Source organism: Agelaius tricolor, unplaced genomic scaffold, assembly GCF_023055355.1.
Source record: "Agelaius tricolor isolate 1412-34295 unplaced genomic scaffold, bAgeTri1.0.p SCAF_8, whole genome shotgun sequence".
Classification (NCBI taxonomy): domain Eukaryota; kingdom Metazoa; phylum Chordata; class Aves; order Passeriformes; family Icteridae; genus Agelaius; species Agelaius tricolor.
The window spans coordinates 13762964-13776121 of record NW_027269268.1 but is presented as its reverse complement, the minus strand read 5'-3'; the positions used below and the strand labels follow the sequence as shown (position 1 = coordinate 13776121).

At 40.8% G+C, this 13158-nt stretch overlaps 1 long non-coding RNA gene across 2 annotated transcripts in view; it reads right to left on the bottom strand.

Annotated features, from left to right (window-relative positions):
• LOC139592154 (uncharacterized) overlaps nt 1-13158 on the bottom strand; it is a 178646-nt gene that overhangs the window by 63129 nt on the left and 102359 nt on the right. The window contains exon 1 of one of the 2 annotated variants that reach the window (XR_011679918.1): nt 599-686. The exons of the other annotated variant lie outside the window; for it this stretch is intronic. This is a non-coding gene — a long non-coding RNA (uncharacterized lncRNA). Of the gene's footprint in view, nt 1-598; nt 687-13158 lie in introns of those variants that run through there. 2 annotated transcript variants of the gene reach the window in all.

The following is a 13158-nucleotide window of genomic DNA, read 5'->3' as shown; positions in this document are numbered from 1 at the left end:
CACTTAGCCACACTAATTCACTCAAATCTCATATTGATCTTCACAGAAACTAGTCAAAGATGAACTACGTACCACTGCACTGAAACACTAAAATGTAATTATTGATCCCTCCCCCAACACACAGCATTTCTCATGTATGGTGTGAGCTTTGCTTTTGATTCCCAAGTGTTTAGCACGACTTCATTCAGTCACAGAGCAGAATCATTTGAAGACTGGCATCTCCCCTCTCAGTAAGTCACAAATGGTATAAAGCATCTAGTCAAGATGACCTGATGGCTGGTCTGGGACTTTGACCAAGAGTTTAGAGCAATGGAAAACAAGCACAGCACATTTTTAATGGATTCAAATCAGAGAATCATCAATGATAGATGGAGTTTTTATCAGAGCTGTACAGTGATCAGATTTTAGCCCTTATATGTTCAGCAGTTTTATCAATGCTCTGGAGGATCAGAGAAAATCACAATTTAAGCCACAAAAATGGCTGATAAAAAAGAAGAGCATCTGCTAAGTTAGACAAAAAAGAGCAAATCCTTACTGCTGTAACATAGCTACATGTAAAGGAATATATCCAGGAATAAAAAGTATAGGACACACTTACAGGATAGCGAGAATTCCCTTCAGGATGCCCAGAAAGCATTTAGGAATGATAGTGGTCAAATAGCAGTACATGAGTGCCAGTGTGATGCTGCATCCAAAAGAGTCAATACTGTTCCTGGAAGAATAAACAGGAAAATTTTTGCAGGCAAGCAGAAGGGAATTATATTAAGTCTGGATTTGGCACTAGAGCTTCATGTTTGGGAGTTTATATGATGAATGAAATATGATGTCCATGATTCACCAAGGATGTTGAAAAATTGGAGAGGCTTCAGAGAAAATCAGTGAGAATCATTAGAGGACTGGAAAGGAAACCTGTACACTCCAGGACAGCCACATAGTCTGTTCATCAAAAAGGTTAAAGGGTAACTTGATCTGTGTCTTTATGTCATAGGAAAGAAAACTTTTATAATAAAATTATATAACAATATCCAGAATTAAAAGTCAGAAACAGAGTAGAATTTAAGCTGACATTTTTACTAATCACTGAAACAATTTAAGAAATATCTGTGCTAGACTCCTAAATTTGTAAATGCTATCAGTAACTTGAGGGTTACTCTAGAAGAGTTTCTTTAGTTAACTAAGACAGGAATTAACTCAGGAAAGGTCTAAGTATGAGGTCAGGCTATTTTAATAAAAATGGTCTTTTCAATTTTCACAGTCTAAAAAGAAGTTATGAGTAAAAAGTTGAAGCCACACATTCAAAAGGTCAGCATCACCTAGAATTTAGAAACTTTCTGCCCCTTAACTTAAAACTTTAGAGGACAACCGTGCTCCTTGCTATCTTTTTTCTCTTCACAACATACTTGCAACTCCCACTGACCTGCACATTTCTTTAAAATTGAGCAAGAAGACTTTAAAAAGAGCCAGCCCCACAGAAGGCACAAGCTCCATGTGAAGCTGCCACTATTGCCTTGGGGATTCACACTCAGAGCTATTCCTTGGAATGCAGAATGAGAGCTCCAAGTCACACCTCTGCCATGAACCTGAGCAGCTTGTTTCCAGCTCCCATTTGTGCACAGGGTTCTCAGTCCTCAACAGAGACAGCACTTGGCACTGGGCTTTTTGGGACACTGTGTTATTGGTTTCAGTTTTGCATCACCCTGGCTGTAGTTTTATTTGGGCCATGACACAGGGGAATGGGCCCAAAGCCTGGGTGTCACATCCTTTGCCTCCTCACAGTACCCACTGGTACTGGTGGTGCAATGCTGCTCATCAAGGCCTTGTTCCAATATGATTTATTCCTGATAAATTCATGATTGGGGTGTCTTATCACTGCAGCCTCTCAGTGCAGGAAAGATCTTTACACTCTCTTAAGGTATAGAAAATCAGCTTGTTAGTCTTTAATTCCCCTTCTCTTTTATGCCTCCCTCCTTTTTTAAAAAAAGTAAGAATTATGTCCATCCTCTTGCATTCCTCTGGAATTCATCCTTCCCTACAGAGTGTTAATCACTACCCAGCAACAGCTCATCCTAATCTCTTATATACTCCAAGGGTACATTTCAGCCAGCCTAAGGACTGCAGCACACTAACTCTGTGTTATTTGACCTGATCTATGAATATCTGGCCAGAGTTCTTGTCCTCTCATTAACTGCTGTTAATTGTATCAGAGGTGCAATTACAAGCTCATTGTTTTTTAACATTAAAAAAAGGAAACAAGCTAAATGTTTCCACTCCTGCCTGCATTAGGCAAGAGATTGTATTTCCCCCTGTCTCCCATAAAGGAACTATATTTGTAGAAATATTATGTTGTTTCTTATGTCCATCACTAGTTGTAATTCCATTTCTTCCTTAGTCTTTCTGATCATTTGCATATGCGGCCATGTATTATTTTACAGCCTCCAGCACCTTGTTTCTGCTTATGTTTTCTCTTTGATTTTCATGTCATTTAATAGCTCTTGGGTTGCATTCTAGTGTTTTATTACAACCACTCTATTTTATTCACATTGGGATGGATTGTTTTCTGGTCAGCTTTTTGTGTTTTGTCCCCTAGAAACTTGCAACTCTCTTCGTGTTTGTACTCCTCCCTGTGAGAACCTGCCAAAGAATTTCTCTGGGTTTACTGAAGGTCACTTCTTTAGCTCGCTGTTATCACAAAGCATGTAAATCCTCAGGCCATCACTACATCCAGGCTTCTGTAGGACATGTGCCACTGATCTGTCACATCAAGCCACTGCTGGCATATCATATCCTGTGTCTCTTCCAGAAGTTCCCTTTCTGGATGCAGTTCTTGGCTAACACACCGGTTCCTCCCCCTCCTGCCTCGTGTCTTCCTATGCCTTACTGTAATTCCCCACAGATATCATCAGCATGATCTGAACATCTACTACTCCAGCTAGATGAGGGACTATATTTGTGTTAGCTCCTGGCAATAGTAATTTATTAAATTCTGGAAGACCAGCCACTAGAGTGAATCTAACACGCCCTGCAAGCATGTTAGCTCTCTCCCTTTGATCCTTTTCCTCTTGCATAGTGGCATTTAGAATGGCTTTATGCATAATGAAAATCTACTTTTACCACCTTTGATAGACAACAACTATTTGAAATGTCTGTTCTCTGCAATGAAATATCTTCATTGAACTGCAGCTGCTGAGGGTTATCTCTGAGAGTCTATTTCAGTCCTAAAATTAACTCCTTCTCACTGTCTCCCTAGATGCAGTCCTGTGCTTCCTAGGGCTTGGTTGTCCAGGCATCCCTAATGAAGTGACATACAGAAGCAAAAAAACAAAATATGTCACACACTAGCAATTTTGGTTGGTGTGTTTGCATCCTGATGAGTTTACACCTTCTGCTACATAAGGGAGAACATGGTAACAAATCCTAAAGAAGTTGGAGTGTCTGCAGCTGGAAAGGAAAAAGATACCAAGTGATTTCTTAAAAAAAAAAAATCCTCCTGCTGAAGACATTAAGGTGGGAAAACAGGTAGGGACAAAGGGCATAACATACAATGTGGATGGCACATGGATAGACAGCTTTAAAAGCTCAAAGTGATCAGAACTTTTTTTTTTTTTTGCCTTGGAAGTGGAAAAAAAATAAAAAGAGAGAGCTTCTTTAAGTCCTACTGACATACTGGGGCTGGTAAGTAACTGCACCCTGTGGTTCGCATTACTATTTTATGTGTTCCTGTTTTTATGGAGTGCTAAATGGCTTAATTACATTTTACTGGTTTATTCTGCTCACTTGCTCATAACCTCATTAATCTGACACACACTGTTTTTTCCCAAAATAGAGAATACACAATCATTTTTGTGTAATAGCGTCTCTAGGTATTTGCAACTGTCTGACAGGTATAATGTGCTTGAATTTGCTATTTATTAGGAAATTATCACCTCTGCATAAAGGTGCAAGTTATGAATAAAAAGCATAAACTGGGCAGACTAAGCTCTTTAGCAGCACATCAGGATCCCAGCTGATTTAAGTACTTGGTGGTGCTGGTGGAGTGGAAAGGATGCACTGCTCAGTCTAATTATCATTATCTTACTTTCACGTGAGGAGATAGATTGCTAGTGTTCACCCAGATAATTTCTAGGCCATAACTGCACACTTTTCAAGCTTGATCCCTCCAATTTTTGGCCCACTGCAGACAGTGTGGGATGGCTGGTTCTCCTAAATAGAAAAGCAGAGGTGTGGGGACTGTAGAGCCCCCTCATCACAGCCTTTGCTGGGAGGTAGACTTTATACAGCAGAGGGATGTTACCTGACATATCTGGGATGATGCATCTTTAGGGTTTAGTGCTGCAGATAAAAGGAAGTTGATTTGTTTTGACTTGTTTTGGATCATTTTGAGTGAGATATGGCACAATGATGCAAACTGAAATGTCCAACCTCACTGAGATCAAATACAAGGCCAGATTTGAGAATTACTTGGAGATCTTTCTGTGGTTGACCCCATTGCTTTCCCCCATCCATAAACAGCATTCACTTATTTTAGCTATTTAAACCAAGCAGAAATGAACTCAGTGCCTGTGAGACAGGCAAAAAACCCCAAACAAATCAGCTTCTGAAAATCTTCAGATTTCAAATCTTCAAGTATTTCAATTAAGAGGTCTTCAGCAGAGACAAAAGGACTGATTAAATTTAAATGCTGAAGAAATGGGATGTTCTGTCATGTCTCTGATTCCACCCTTGCGAAACAACTCAGTGAGACTCCTCTGAGGGTAAAATGGTACCCAGCAAGGACTTGGGACTTCACTAGAGGCAGAATGCCAGATTTTTATGTGATGGTTGTCTACCCATATCCCTCTGTTTTGCAGCAAGATGGTTTGCAGCTTACAAGCATGCAAAACATATGCACAAGGTTTCCACATTAAGTTGTGTGATAAAATTTAAAGACACTGCTGATGACTTAACATGTCCTAAAAATGTTATATGTATTAGTGTTACAAATAACCCTTAAGGCAACTGTAAGTAAAAATAATGGTAAAACTATTTTCAAACAGCCTTGTCCTTTTCCTCCTCTTTTCCTTTCTCCTGTGTTTTTTTCTGCACTGAGCCAGCAGTACACTGGAAGGCAGTGCTTACCTGAAATAGCTGTCACAGAGATTTGAAATTGAAACTGGAGATGATCCAAGGAGAGACAGGGGTGAGGGCAGAGAGGAACCGGATGGGCAGCAGAATTCAAACACAAATCAGGGCAAAAGGCCTATCCTTTACACTGAAGAAACAGACCTTCTGTTCCAGGGATCTGTCAAAAACTCAATGGTTCTGTATGAGCCACGGCAAAGACACCACAGCACTGAGAGCATCCTTTTAAACAAGCCATTGAATCTCAAGTAACAGACTTGCATTGCATGACTCAAGAGACAGAGACTACAATAACAGAAGAAAGAACCAGCTTCAGGTTCAAAAGATATGCATCAATCTTTTTAAACTAATGTTAAAATAAAAAGCATCTCCTTGCTAAATTATGGGGTTTTTTCCTGATTGCTAAATTAATTTCTCCTGCTTTGTTTTTTCTTCAGCTATATTTTTCCCTACCCTTTTCTTCTTTTCCCTTTTTATTTTGAAAAAAATCTCAGTTTCATACTTTTCTTTCATCTGATTATATCAAAACGAAGACTGATCTTTTTTCCTACTTTCTGCACAGCTTGTTAGCTAAGGTCTCAATCCTGCAAACTCATTTGCACAGTATATCTCCAACCATCAGTGAGCTGAACATCCCATGTAAAAAGACTGAAAGGCTTGGTTCTGCTCAGTTCACCCATCCATCTTTTCTATCCTCCTATATACTTTTTATTGAGATGTCTGTAAAAGAGTTGCCATGCACACAGGACTGGTTATTTTCTAAAGCACTTGATCTAAATCAATAACAACCATAGGTGGTTGTTCCCATTGGCTCCAGAAAGGGTGCCTTCTGTTCTCACACAGAGTAAGTCCAACTAATAAATTATTTAGAAATAAAAGGGAAAATAAATATAGAAAACAATGCAATTAAATAGTCTTAGTTCTTCTATTTTAAAAACTCAAACTCCTGTCATTAGAATTCATCACATGAGGTCAAACAGAAATAAAGCATTTCCTCTTATTTTTGTACATTAAAATGTTCAATATAAATCAAAGGAATTGCAATAATTCATAATTTAAAACTAAAGCTCACCACATTTGTATCACAGCAGGAGGTAGTCTTCCTGCAAGAATACTCTCATACAACCAAAATTTCCCAGCTTCACTCATAGGTTATTCTAAAGCAAAACACAAGAAAATGATTCAAACAAAAAGGCTCAACACAACAACAACTATGTTAGATCGAAGACAGAGTTTATCTCGTGAGAATCCCCAAAGGTTTATCTAGGACAGGATCCCACATGAGTCAATAAAGCCATGAGACATCTTTCCACAGTCATACTTCTTCCTAGACAGTGAAGACAGCATACAAGAGAGGAGGAAGTAAAAAAGGGAAAGTTATTTCCACGCAAAGCAGTTGCAAATGATCACCTTTGAAAGTGCCCTTTGGCACCACTTCCAGCTGGTGATCCCACTACTGACAGTGTTGAGAATCTTGAACTAGGCTTTAGTTAACCCTGGGAATGAACCTGAGACTACAGAGGCATCAGAGGGTTGCTAAAAATTTGAAAGCAGCACTTTTACAGTCTTGCTGATTATACAAAAAACTTTGAGAATCTAAGTTAGGTGTATCCTTGCACACTTTTTACTTGTTTTGCTTACTCAAGGAGTACTAGGAACCTCATTTCATTTAACCTGGTCTGACAATATAATGGCTCAAACACAAAGACCAACCCCATGCATGCAGACACCATCATAACAAAACATGTTTGCGTGCAGGAGCGCAGTTCAGTACTCCTTTCTCACCACAGAATAGTTTGGAGAAAACTCTGTGGCAGGGCACATCTTCCCGGTTTAGTTCCTAAAACGGGCTCAGAAGCAGCAGCACCAGGAGACCATCACACATCTGCAGAGATGCTGAGCCATTAAAACTGTGCTGTACCACTGATCTCTGAACCTCTCCTGTGAGCAGGGGTGGTCCTTCCAGCATTTAACATTGACAGGGCGCTCAAAATATTTCTGATGTTACAGCTAGATCCAACCAACAGATTTTTTGCTCTACAGTTTCCCTGAAACCAGAACTCTGGGTTTTCCCTCAATAAACCAAACTTATTCTATCTTTAACTCTACTTTTTACAGCATAATTACATCCCAAGGTGAAGTGAGATGATCAATCATCAGTTTCAACACATATGGGCATAAACAAAAGAAACAAACAAATAATTTGCTCAGCTTGTGCTTTGTGAGTAATAATTATAATTTCACATGTATCGTGATTCTTTAGGATTATCACTTAATTAGCTACATATAAGTAGAGTAAATAATTGGTGCAAGCTCCACTGGAGGCTGCTCTTGGCTCTAAGATGGATCCTCAAAAGAAAGCCTGGCAACTGGAAAAAGACAGCTCTAACAGCCACCTGCTTTGGATCTGGCATGAGTAGATGGACAGAGGCTTTTAGTCTCTTTCAGGATGCTACACTGCACAGTGGGGTATTAAAAACAGCAGCTGTGATGTCAACACAGTTCTTTGGAGTGCTTTCAAGCCTTGTTTCTTCTCCTCAGAATGGGCATGTTTCAGGAGCTGCAGATTAATTTCAAGAAGGTACCAAAGGTTTCCTTCATGCTGTATACACTTGCAGTAGGATATTATTTTCACATATGTTATGACAGAATGCAAGCTGCAGATACTCCATTCTTTTCAAAACAAAATTGGCTCCCATGACATTGTCAGTACAGGTGCATCCAGACCCTCAGCAGAGAAACACCACAGCCCCTTTTCTGGGGTCTAGGAATGGGTTTACTTGCAAACGGTCATGATACAAGTGGATTTTTAAAAAAGCCCAGCTAAAGGAATTTTCTCCACTGGCCTGTTGAAAATCTCTTTATATGACTAGTGGTTAAGTGTATTTAAGAGTACTTTGTGTTTTCCTGGTCTGTGACAGCCTTGGAAAGTGAAATCCTGTGACTGTCACAACCCTTGGAGCTAGCTGGAGTGGCTGACAGGTCCTTGGCCTTCTGCCTGAGCAGATACCCTCTTTTACTACTCAACAACCACGAAACCATGGCCAAAAACAGGTAGGAAAGGACATAACCTGTCATTTCTATCTCTGTAGGTACTCCAGTCCCTGAGGTGGTATAAGGGTAAACCTGGATGTAAATGGGAGTGCAGTTGAATGGGAGGAAGCTGGACCCTTGTTTTGTACTGTAGTGCAAACCACAGGAGAAATTCGTAGTGTCAAATGACATTTGTGATTCTTTCTATTTTATCAAGAGATCTAAGGCTGAAGAAACATAAGACCTGTGGATCAAAACATATAAGAATACTTGAGGGAGACTGTGAAATCAGCCAGACATGTTTCTCACCATTTTATAGGACAGAAGGATGGAGGTGTACAAGCACGTAATCACAGTAGTCCCAGCAATTTTCTTAATTCCATCTGCCTACAATGTGGGGAATTTTCCATTTGAAAACTTCTTAACATGAAACAAGAAATGAGGCTTGCTGAGGGCATTATGTAGAACACAGGGCCTTGTAGTGTGACCCTGAGTATGCCAGCACTTACAGATTTTCCAAGTGGATGCCTGTGCCTGCAAAAGAGAAGTGCAAGTGTTGGTGGCAGATCAGACATCTGCCTGTCCACAAGTCGTGGCTCTTTGGTCTCTTAAACCCACATAATTTCAGCTCACAATTTCCCTTGCACAAATGTTTGCAATTTAATTGCAAAAGTCTGGCCCATGGTATTTTGTGAGTGAGGGATATGACACTCTCAGATGTACCATTGGTGAAGGCAGGAAAAAATGGAGACAGAAAACACACAACAATATTTCCGTTTTGGGCTTTAAAGAGAGCTTCTACAATACTAGAAAAGTCCTGTATGAAGAAGCTGACAACCATCATAGAAATGGATTTTAATTGCTCTCTTCACTGTATTTTAGCATGATATCAATTTGTGTGCCAACTAAATGCAGTCTGAATAGAACAGTGCCCTGACAGAAGCTGCCAAGGTACAAGATAATTCTGTGCAAATATAGGTATTCAGAATTAGATCAGGACATTTTTGACACTTGCTAGGATAGTGCTAATAAGAAGTTTTGAAATTCTCTCTGCAGCACAGCATCTAAATCACAGAACATTATTCTATTTTCTGTATATGAGCAATCAATATTAGCCACCCTGGAGAGCACCACTTGCAAGCTCTCCTTGCTGCACCATCCTTCTCAGCTTTAGGCACAGGATACCTGCTCATGAGCTAATGCAGCTACAGAGGAGACACACGTGCACCTCTACAAATGCGCCATGCACCATTTCCCTCCTGTTGGCACATCCTCTGCCAGGCAAATGTGAGAAGTGAGTACAGAATCAAGATTTTCGCTGCCAGCTTCCCTCCTCTACCAGCTGGGAAGAGTGAGGGCAGGGGCAGACGGAACCGAGAGGCTGGTACTCGTCTCCCCAGCAACAAACCTGCCACTTGGCCGATGTTCCACTTGAGTGGCCTGCCGGGATGGAGAGAGCCTGGCTGCTCTCCGTGGGGGCCTGCTGGCCACCACTGCTCCACTGAACTGACGGCCGCTTCGCTGGTGCGAAACCGAAAATTAAAAACTGCGGTGAACTCTTTTCTAAGTGAACTGAATTAAGTAGCAGGCGAGAGCACCTCGGAGCAGCTTCCTGCGATCCCAGCACTTAGCTGGCATCACTGCTGATAAGGAAGCGCAGGCGGTGCTGCTTTTCAATCCCTCTTTGTGGGCTTGATCTTATTACAGAAAACAAATTTACCAAGCATGAATTATCGCTAAAATTCCTAATGCTCTGGCAGAGAAGAAAGCCTGATGCAGACACCAGTAAATAGGCACGTCTGTGGATGAGGATGCCTCTCCTTGGCACGCTACTCTCTCCCAACTTTTGGCTACGTGCTGCTGCTGCGAGAATTATTCAAAAGATGAGCTGCAGAAAAAGGATCAATTAATCTGCTGAGCGAGCTTTCGAACCCATTCTCAATGCCACTGACAGCCGGCGACCCCCTCCCTGCGCTTGGTAATTACCCCAATATTTCCTGCACGCTTGTTTAAACGGCTTACACTGGGGCTGCCTGTGAAGAGGAGCTCTCCCTGCGCCGATCTGAGGCAGGGCAGAAAGGCAGCTTCCCTTATCGCTCCGCTTCACTCCATCTGCAGCCAGCGGGGCGCTGCCTAATCGCCGGCCCTGGGACAGGGACGAGCAGGCTGGGGGATGTAGATAGATGTCACACCAAAGGAGACCGGCACTTTCCTACCGCGCTGGTGCCGCGGAAAACTCATCACGCTCTCGCTGTTTCAAAGGAGGGAGAGGAGCCCCTTTAAACCAGAGGCCTGTCCCTTAATTATACAAATGCAGCGATCAAAGTTATTATCTGTCCTTACAAAGGCTGGAGATTTAATTGAATGATGGGTTGCTACCTTTGAGAGAAAGTGTTCAGTACTCCTGGAGAGCAAAGTGCCAGGAGGGGGGAAAATGGGAAAAGAGAGAGTGAGCAAGAGGAAAAGAGCAAGAGGGAGAGGGATGGTGTTTAACAAGGAGGCTGCTTTATATGGAAATGTAATGAATACAGTTGATAAAAAAAGGGAGAGACAAAAGTTGTGAAGTTTCAAGCTGTGAAAGAACTTCAAAGTGTATTCAAATGTCACATTGATTTTTCTTCAAATCTCTAAGTCGTAAGTTTTTCAAAAGAGGAATATGATCCCCTATTTTATCCATTAATGTTTTATCTACAAAAAGGGCAAAAAGCACAATGTTTTCCTTTCACATGATATAATCCCTATATTGGAAGCCTATTTTTTTTTTCCCAAGCAAAGATTTTTTCTGTGTCTTTGAAAGTGGTGAGGTCTTCACCACATTTGTGTATTGTATGTTTAACTCCGGAAAATTCTGGGTCTGAAAACCTGCTTTAAGTGGAGAAGAACCATACCCAGGTGGGACCTTACTACCACAATACTCCAAGACAACCAGAGCAAGGCAACGCTTCCTTTCCTGGAAGGAAAAAATGTGACAAGTCTGGGAGCAATCTTCAAAGAGACATGAACCAATAAGGTTTTGTATCACAGTAGTAATATGTTGGCAAAGTAGTAGATTAAAATTATGCTAATCACTAAGGCAGCGACACAACCTAATATGAACAACTTAGCTCTAAATGAAAATCAACAGCATAATGGTCTATCATCTTCAATGGCCTACCATGGATCTAGGAAGAACCCATTTTATGCCCAAAAACACTAATTACCAATTGTGTTATATGTCTGCCACTATGATAGGTTGGTAGACATTCCAGATAACATCTCTGAGAAGCAGAGCATAATTAATGCCAAAAATTATTAGAGGGAACAAAAGCTGTTTTATGGTAAATTCTGAATATCTCAAACAGTTCTTACAACCTAAGCTCCTAGAACAATGCAAAGGGAAGGTTTCTGCAGCACTCACAGTTTAGTGATTACCCTGTAAAAATGCAAACCTCAAAAAGAGGTGAATGAAAGCAAAACAAATATATTTTGAAAAAATCTCAAAGGTTTTGAGTGAATGGTTTCATAGTCTTCCAAAAGTAGCTTTCATAATTTCTCACTTGGGATAATCACAGCACTAGGGCTGCAGGAAGACCACAGAGCACATCTGTCTCAGGTGACTCACATGAATTCTTACACTTGGCAAAAGAAACTGTCATTGCTTAGGAACTTTTCTCCTTTTTTGTTGTTTTGTTTGTCCTTAAGATTAAGCCATCTTGTTGAGAAGTCACAAAAATGGAGCATTCTCTTCTTTATCATGTCCAGTTCCCTTGCACATGGATTTCAGTGCTAATAATACTAAATCCAAGCAGAATACTCTCAGATTTATGAGGAAAATGGTGCAGAATTTGGGTTTCTTACAGAGATTTGCATTTGGGCATCAGCTAGTGGTGGGAAGGGAAGAGTGTCTCAGCAAGCTGCCTAAAATTGCTACTTTGTGGAGGAATCCTTAGCCAAGGTAATACAGGGACAAGATCTCAACTACACTTTGCCTAGAGACTGCAGCTCAGTCACTTTGGGGAAGAGCAGGAAGGTTTAAAATACTGCAGTGCTTCGCCAAAGCACTTGTAAAATCGTAAGAATCTGTCTTTTAGTTATTATTTTGAATATCAAAAGGTACTACTGTACAATACAGGAGTTTCTAGTGAGAAAAACCTTTGGATACATTTCTAGTTAAGCCAATGTAAAATTTTTTCCAAAGGCTTCAGTAGCAATCCTCACATGCTTAGATGGAATTCTCCACTCTTTCCGCTGACAAAATTTTGAAGTCAAAATAACCACAATTAAAATTTGTGCTACAGGAACAGTACTGGTACTGACTCTGAGGCAGCCTTCCAGGTTTTCTTGAGGAAAACCTTTGGTGGAGTCAGCATTTGCAAGAATCCCTTTCCCCCAGGCCCTTTCTGCAGGAATAAAGCAGGCCTTCAGATATATTCTCCTGGGTTATGTAGACTGTAGATCAGTCTTTCCACATGGGGATTCCAGCGTACTTTCTATGGGGATTTAGACTTGATCTAGTGCAAATGCAGATAGGACATGTGAGCAGTCAGAGTCAGGGCTGAAATGTGACGCCTACAGCAGAAAAATTGAATTTTAGGAAGGAAGTTTTGCAGATTCCTTTGATGCCTGGTCCTGCTGACATGGATCTAGCAAGACAGAACTATGGAGCCACCATGATTGAGACCTACTGAGAGAAAAATCTAAACCAACCAAGTAGGCACCACAATGACACAGCAGAAAAGAAATAATTTACTTTTCCTTGCCCAAAGCATTCAGATGAATGAATAATTCTTTCAAAACTGTCAGTCCTCTTTGGCTTTTTACATGATTCCCAAGAGGTTTTTGCTCTCTGTGCTTCTCTTTCTTTGACCACGTCTGCTATCTCTGTTCACAATTCTGTTCCTATAACTCATTCACTACTCAGGCAACACTAATCAGGGAGATTTTCTCAACAGGTGGTTCAAGCCCCAGGAATACCTGCTAAATTTCTAACATAATTGGAGATAAGATCTGAATAATGCTAAATGTAAT